This window comes from Astatotilapia calliptera, chromosome 5 (assembly GCF_900246225.1).
Source record: "Astatotilapia calliptera chromosome 5, fAstCal1.2, whole genome shotgun sequence".
Lineage (NCBI taxonomy): Eukaryota > Metazoa > Chordata > Actinopteri > Cichliformes > Cichlidae > Astatotilapia > Astatotilapia calliptera.
In genome coordinates, this window is record NC_039306.1 from 30,232,916 (window position 1) to 30,241,568 (window position 8,653).

Genomic DNA, 8,653 nt, shown 5'->3' on the forward strand with positions numbered 1-8,653 from the left:
TGTGATGCACCGAGGGTGTGTGATCTGTGTCCATATCCCACACGTGCCCTACGGCAGGCTTATCAGAGGGATCAAGAATAACCGGTGCTTCAGTGCTGTGTCATATTTGGAGAGAGGAAATGCAATCTGTGGAATTGGCCATCTGAACGAGACTTATGAAATTAGTAGGCTAATTATTTCCATTTCTTTGTGAAGATGGCAGATTCACAAGTGCTAGAGGCAAATTGGGAGCTCACGGATTCTTTTCCATCTGCTTTATTTAAAAAAAAAGTGCAGTGAAAAATCCTATGGAACCAGCGAAGCAAAGCGCTCATTATATGCACAGCCGGAAACGATGAAAATGACAAAGAAAAAGGTCCTTGTGCGCACATTCGGAATTTGCATTCAAACAAGCTTATTTTGTGTGAGCAATTCTGCCCTCATGAGCCGTTGAAGCTCAGCCAGGATATTGTCAGCCTTTTTGTTTTCTTTTTACAATCTACTCAGAATCCTATCTTCTGCAGAAGGATAAAAATTTATATCGAACACTCAAATAGCACTTTCCTTTATATTGCGCTGTACACCCCACATATCACAAGCTTTAGATATGAACACATTTTCCAGTTCTAGCAAAAATAAAATAACTTTGCACCATGTTGGACTGTAATTGGTCCCATTTCTTTGTCCCCACTCTTAGTACTTATTGCAACAACTCAGTTTATTACTTCTTGTGTGGTGAGGATTTTCTCTGACCATACACTGTACACCATAAATGATGCTGGCTACATTAGGTAAATGTCCTGTCCCTGCTGTTGGGTGTGGGTGGCCTACATTTATTTTCTTTAGCAATTTAAAAACAGAAATGAAAGAAGATGAGGAAGAGCAAGATATGCTTGGGCTTCTGCTAAGAAAAAAAAAACTTTTACTGACATATTCAGCAGCCTTAAAAATCTTTAAAGCAATTCCTGTGTCGTCACTTCAGCAGGACTACACCAGACAAAATTAGCGCTAAAATAACTTATTCATGAGAGACTTGTAACATTTATCATGTAAACAGCATTTGAAACATGTTTACCTAGAGCAGGGGTGTCCAACTCCAGGCCTCCTATCACCCTGGGTCAACACACCTGAATCAAACGATTACCGTAGTTGATTACGAGGCCTCTGGAGAACTTCAAGATATATTGAGGAGGACATTTATCCATTTAAATAAGCTGTGTTGGATCAAGGACACATCTAAAACCTGCGGGACACTGGCCCTTGAGGCCTGGAGTTGGACACCCCTGACCTAGAGGGACGTCAAAGGCTATGTCCACACTGTGTCCACAATTTGTTTTCGTTTGAAAACGCATCGTTTTCTCTCCGTTTTTTTTTTGCCAAGGAAAAGCGCAGCGTTTTGAAAGCGCTCTTGAAAACGAATACATTTGAAGACGGCGCGTTTGCGTCGCAGTGTGGACAGTGAAAATGGAGACTTTCAAAAACGATGACGCATTTTAGTCATGTGATGCAGTCATGTTACCACTTAAAACTAAAATAGCGGAGGGCACTATACAGCAGTTGTTTTGTTTGTTCTCAATGTTGACAGCCCTATTAAAGATTAATATCAGTCTGTACATGCTCAGTGGTGTGCATATAATACAGTTCCGATCAAAAGTCTAAGACCACTTGAAAAATGCCAAAAAAAATCATACTTTGCATGTTTGGATCTTAACAAGGTTCCAAGTAGAGCTTCAACATGCATCCAGAAGAAATGCGAGTGAGACAAAACATTTTTTGAGCATGCAATTTACTGAAAACAACTCTTAAACTGAAACAAGCTGTTTTACAGCTGATCAAAAGTTTAGGACCACACCTCCAAAAAAACCTGCAAACCTCCCCCCAAAACAGAAATCAGAGTTCCAAACATGAACTCAGTAATGAGTAGCTCCACTGTTATTGTTGATTATTTCAAACATTCATTGCAGCATGCTTGATGCAAGCATTTCCATGAGGTGAGTGTGAACATTTCTCCAAGTGGTGAAGACGGCTGTACGAGGGATGGATGGAAACTTGCCATCCATCCCCAAAGGTTCTTAATTGGATCTGGATCAGGGGAATACACAGGATGTTCCAAAAGAGTCATGTTATCATCCTGGAAGAAGTCCCTTGTCCTGCGGGCATTGTGTACTGTAGCATTGTCCTGTTGAAAAACCCAGTCGTTAAGACGAGGGACCTCAGTCATGAGGGTGCTCTCTGCAACATCTGGACATAGCTAGCAGCTATGACGGCTAAGACGCCCCTGCACCTCCGGAAGCTCCGTTGTTCCACTGAAGGAAAAAGAAACCAAAGCCCATTATGGCGCCCCCTCCACTCTGGCGTGTAGAAAACATCTCAGGTGGGATCTGCTTGTCATACCAGTAATGATGTACCCTTTTTTGTATTTATATTTGAAAAATCCTGCCCATTAAGGTGTGCACAGATTTTTTTTCCTTGCATCCTTTGCAAACATTTATTGAAACAGTTTCAATGTGTGCCGACAGCCTGCGCTAGTTGTCTCTTGACTTTCGTTCACTGTTGTTCCACTGCTCCTCCTGCCCCCTTTTTTGATCTGTTTGTTGTGTGCTTGTGCAACAATCACATTGAGTCAGGGACTTGGCACTACAGTCTCACACTGTAGAGCCATCCATCAACAGCCTCGGTCTCAGAACAGTCATTGCTGGCTCTGCTGAATAGGAACCTGCGAGCTCTGGACAGCAGTTGTTGAGTTGACGTCAGTTCTCCATCAGGAAGAAAAACTTACTTGCATTTTTTATACAAGTTATTAATGATTCACACAGCTTCTCCCACCCCGCCCCTTTTTGTTTTTGTATGAGAAAAAGGAATCCAATGGGTTTTTTTCTTACACTGACAGCAGAAAGATGTGCTCCTTGAGCCTGGCCCAGCAGCCAGGCTTGAACTACAGTGTTAGAACTATTGATTTTACAACACCAAGCTTGACTTATTTTACCCAGGAGGTAAAGTATGAATTCAAGATGTACAGCTGATGTGTTTGGAGTTTTTTAACTGAGGAAACTTGTAAAGACATGAAGAAAAGAAGTAGGTGGAAGAAGATGAAAAACAACAACAAAAAACCAAGTATGAAAAATGTGAACACCTATCACTTCAAACAACTTTTGTCTACCTACCTCATTAAAACGTGACATATTAGACGAATGCAAAACTAGGCAGATTCAGCACAGCCAATTTTACAGTAAATGAAAAAGTAAATGACTTATTGTGGGCATTCATATATTTAAAGATTGGCTCTAAGTCACATTCACCTTATGTACTGTGCAACGTTTCCTTAGCTGTTCAACAGACTTTGTCTTTGTTTTATTAAAAGGCACAATAATAGGAAATAAAATTGGATCTTCCCTTCAGGCTTTGTCCAGATTGAAAATGGAAGGGAGGGGATTAATAATTTCCTGCTGTTACTGATCTTTATCTACCGTGGGATGTCTAAGTTGTCCTTAGAATGTAATAAAGTATAAAAGGGAAGCTAAAGAAATGAGCGCTTAAAGTCCATTCACAGGTCTAAGGAGCCTGGACAGCATTTTAAATCACTGAGCTGTGTGCTGTTCCTTAAAGATGTTTGACAAATGCGGGCTGGGATTACTTTTGATCAGCTGGGTTCCAGCAATAAATTTTGTGTCTCTTGCTTAATTTGCATTAATTGCCTGAATTAAAAAGTTGAGGAAAATTAAACTTTTCAGCCAGTAGTGCTGATGCCAGAAGAGTGTGCTGGGTGCTGCTGTAGCTTATTTGATCTCACGATGGAGGAAGTAATCACCATGTTTTATATGGTCAAAGTGGGTCACAATCAGCTAGCTAAACGCAAGTGAATTATTTTGCGAGTACATTAGTTATCCCCATCATAATCATACCAGCAAATACATCCCCCTAAACATCAAGCACACGCAGTGTTAAGCATTGACCAGCACGTATAACTGAGTGCTGCCAAATGGAACGTGTCCACAGCTACGACAGCTTCTGCTGTGGCCTCGGAGGCACGATGGGTGAGGTAGTGTTGCAATAAATGATTGACAGGTGTTTTCTGCACTTACATACATTTATGTATTTACACCATTGGTTTTGTTGACTGTGAGATACTGATATCTGAAAATCTCAGATATAGGTGTATCTCATATCCTATTCCCAGTATTCCTGCTCACATAAAAGCTGATAAATATTAACCTGTCGGCTTTTTTCAGGTAATTTATTCCTGATGAATCATCTTTGAAATAGTAGTCTGACTGACACACCACGCTGATCATTTAGCAAAGACAAACCTAATGACCCTAGGATTTTTCAAGAGAAAAATACAAATGACATAAGACCAATGAATGCTTGAACATTTGGTGATTAGGTGACTTTCTGAGTGACAGTTGTGTTTACCTATTCTTACTATTCCTATAAAAATGTCGGCTACTGTAGTGTTGGCAAAGTCACCAAGTGTTTAAGTTAAAATGCATATTAGTTGAATAATTCATCGACCCAAACAGAATGATTATTGAATCTGATCTTGATTAGTGACTTCTCCTCTCCATTAGTCCATTCATTCAATATTCAAAAAGGCATTAGAGCTGTCCAAAGGAGATTATCTTGAGGAATACTGAAGAGGGAAACATTGGGATGTGTTCATATATGCAGAGACACAGAAAGTCTTCCTGTCCCTGCATCTGAGCAATGTGGGACCAGTCTAGGGGGAAAAGTGGCAAGATGTTTGCAGAAAATCTGCATCAGCTATTAGACCAGCCTGTGTTGGTGGACTGAAAGTCATATTCCTAGTATCTCACTGAATACCTGTTTTCAATAATTTAGTGGTTTCTGGAGGCAAAAGAAGTCTCTCCTACTACCACCATGAAGGTAATAAAGTGAAACCCGCTGCAGTGCGAGAACACTGAACTACGGTCGGAGGGGAACTTCTTGATGGGTAATTAACATCATGTCTTGCTCAGTGGGTAAACCCACTGCTGACCTGAGTGGTACATTCTCTAAAAGTTAAATGAGAGAACTCAAAGAGATTCTTCTATGGCAAAAATAAAAAAAAGCCTACATTAAATCTTTGAGAAAAGTTTCACATAATACATCACAATCTTCTCATCACATTGAAGCAATGATACCTTGCCCCAAGCAGAGGAAATTTAGAGAGTTCACGTATCAACGATACCTTTACCGGCTTGAATTTTGCTTAAGGCTAACCTTTTCATTTCATTTGGGTGTTTTATCATGTGATCAGCTCTGAAACATCCTTCTTACAGAATACAAAATCAAGGTCTACATATCATTTATAGAAATACAACGTCACATGGTATAGCACTGATCAACTTACAGTAAATACAGATATTTATTTATTGGGATTGCCAGATTTTTTTTTCAATACAGTCATCTCAAAGGTCAAGAAAAGCCCAGCATTTTCCTATAAATCAGAATACTTTATTAATCCAAGAGAATTGTATCTTCATGAGGTATTTTATCCACATAAAATAAAGCAGAGGTCCTTCCTCCTAATGCACTGCTATTACTAATCTTCTCAAGAAATCTCTGCCTCTGTGTATCTCCAACATGTAAGAGCTGAATTTCAAGTTGCACAACATTCATATTCCTTGTATTAAACAACAAGCTATCTTCATCTCACCAGTATTTTTGTTAACTTACATGGCTAAGACGTGCTTTGTGTGACCATCAGTACAGGAATGAGTCATCGAGAATAGCCTCCGGTGGGACAATTGTCTGGTACGAGCAGCAGGAAGCAAAGCTCAATTATAGCAAGCTTTGTGAGAGTCCTATTCCTTGGGTCATGCATTGTACTTCTTCAGTACATAGTTAAATTAATGATAAACCCACTCTTTTGGACATCTGTGTCCCTAATTTGTGCTCAGGGGTGTACACTGTGATAACACTGGAGCACAATAGCAAGCAGGAGCGCGCACATTTAGCTTGTCTGTATAACTGGTAATGGAAGTCTCGGCTATTCTGCCTCTTCACCTGCTTTGACAGAATTTTCTTTTCAGTGTGTATCTCTTGTCTTATAAGATACTAATGAGGTGATAGACTGGACAGTTTTCTTCAGTAATCAGCAACAGCAGATTGGGGTTGCAGTTTAATTAAATTGCTGTCGTAAGTGAAAAATCTAGAATCCATATTAACATGACAGCGTCACATAGTTGCTGTAGAATTGTCAGCTACACATCCACAATCCCGAAAGGTTGATTCTGTTCATCTCAACCTAACATTTTCAGTGGGAGAAACGTTTCATCACTCATCCATGTGACTTTGCCAGTCTCAGCTGACTGCAGGTTTCCCCAACCTTATAAACAGTACATTTGCACAATGACTGAAAGTAGCCCACTGAATGAGCAAGCGGCTGTGAGGTCAGTTCCTTAATCATCCAGGTAATTAAATAATGAATGAATCAAGACATCCATGATCTGAATCTTCCTTTCAGTAACACATGAAAGATGGCCCTGTACTTGTGACAATCACCAGGAAATGTGGCATAAAAAGAGATGAAAGAGGCAAAACCGTGTGCCACAGTCAGGGGTTAAAGTGGATCTTTTCTTTATTTGTTATTATTGTTATTCTTCTTCTTCTTCTTCTTCTTCTTATTATTATTATTATTATTATTATTATTATTGCGGTTGGTGTTGTTATTTGACAGAACACCAGAACGACTGCAGGTGTCCATAAGTTGTGGTTGTGGTGCTTCAGCATCTAGCTAGCCTCAGAGAAGACGTGCGAGTATAAAGGGAGTAACAATTTTTAAGTGACAGGCAATTTGAAATGTAACATTTCTATCTGCTCAAACTATTTGTGCAGTTTGTCTCACAGTGTGTTGCTTCCTGAAGGTCCAGCTGCTGTCTTTCACAGGGAGAGAAGAGAAAGAGAGCTAATTTCACTCAGAGATGTAGAAAGATAAGAAAGACGGGACAGAAGAGGAAGAAGAGAGATTTAAAGGTAAGAACTGCTCAGTGGTGTTTGATACACTGTAAATTTAAGTTTTCAGATATTGTGTCTGTACATATTAATCACGTTTTGTTTTCATGACATGAAGCATGCTGCAAAACAAACTGAGGTAGAGTAACTTTGTTATTTAAAGGTTAGTGTGGGTTAGTGCAGGGTAAACAGGTTAGTTTGCTGTGTTGTGGTGGATTTAAAGCACAGCCTGTGACTGGTGGACAGTGGTAAGGTTACATCAAGGGTAACAGAGATGAATTTGAAGTTAAGCTGATGATTATTAGTTTCATTCACTGAATTCCACTGTCATACAACATTTATAACATCTAGAAAAAAAGAAAACTAAAGCATAAACAGTGTGCTGTCAGTGTAGAGGATAGAAATAAGCCAGGACATCTCGTTGAATTTAGTTATGTACATCCACAAAGAGCAGCAGGTTAGCTGATCACAGCCTGTACATTATGAAAATCTACCAGAGCTCTCAATAGAAATTATTGTGAGTTATGATTCTTTCCCCCACACTGAGCCATTACAACCAATTTTAGGGTTCCTCCACCTGCTCCACCCGACTGTACATATTTTCGTGTTTAGAGCCAAAGTCACCCTCCACGATGTAGGCAACAGAAAATAGAGCTATTTTCATTTTCCCTTTTTTTTCTCTGCTCATGTTCTACTTAACTGATTCAAGCTGCGTACCTTTATTATAATTAAAATGAACTGAAATAAGATTTTGTATTCCTATCTTCCTGTATTATTTTATTATTTCTATAGCAAACGGTTCACTTAGCTTTGCACAAAAATGGGTGGTACAAATGTTCTTCTAGGAGCTACATTTACTTTCTTGCCTAAAGTACATTTAAGAGCCTGCAGTTTTTCACTTTTACTCGAGTAAAGAAGTCGAATCGGTACTTTGACTTTTACTGGAGTATTTTTCAAAACACTAGTGTCTGTTCTTCTACTTAAGCACAGAATGTCCATACTTTTGCTACCTCTGCTTAAAATGTTAATGTGGACTAAGAAAATATCCCCCACATTCTTACATCACCATCAGCAGCCTGAACTATTCAGATGCAGGGTGGATCCATACTTCATGTTTTTGATACCAAATATTACAACAGAAACTGAGACTCATCAGACGAGGGAAAAGTTTCTAATCCTCTACTATTCAAATGTTTAGTGGTCTAAGTTTCATGCTCTTAACTGACAGCAGTGACACCCAGTTTGTTATGTTGCTTCTGCAGCCCATCTGCTTTAAGGCTCAATGTGTCCTGTGTTCAGAAATGCTCTTCTGAATAACTTGGTTGTAACACATGGTTATTTGTTAGGTATCAATGCCTTCATATCAGTTTCAAGCAGTCTGGCCATTCTCATCTAACTTCAGAGGAGCATTGTTTTCAAGAGAACTGCCTCTCACTCACATTTTCTCTTTTTTGGACCATTGTCTGATGGATGTGTTGGAAAAAATCAGCAGCTTCTGAAGCACTCAGACCATCCTGTCTGGTACCAGCAACTATGCTAAGTTCAATTCAATTCAATTCAATTTTATTTATATAGCGTCAAGAACAGTTGCAAGGCGTTTTATATTGTAAAGACCCTATGATAACACAAAGAAACAGAGAAAACCCCAAAAATCCCCTATGAGCAAGTGGTTTGGCAACAGTGAGAAGGGAAAACTCCCTTTAAACAGGAAGAAACCTCC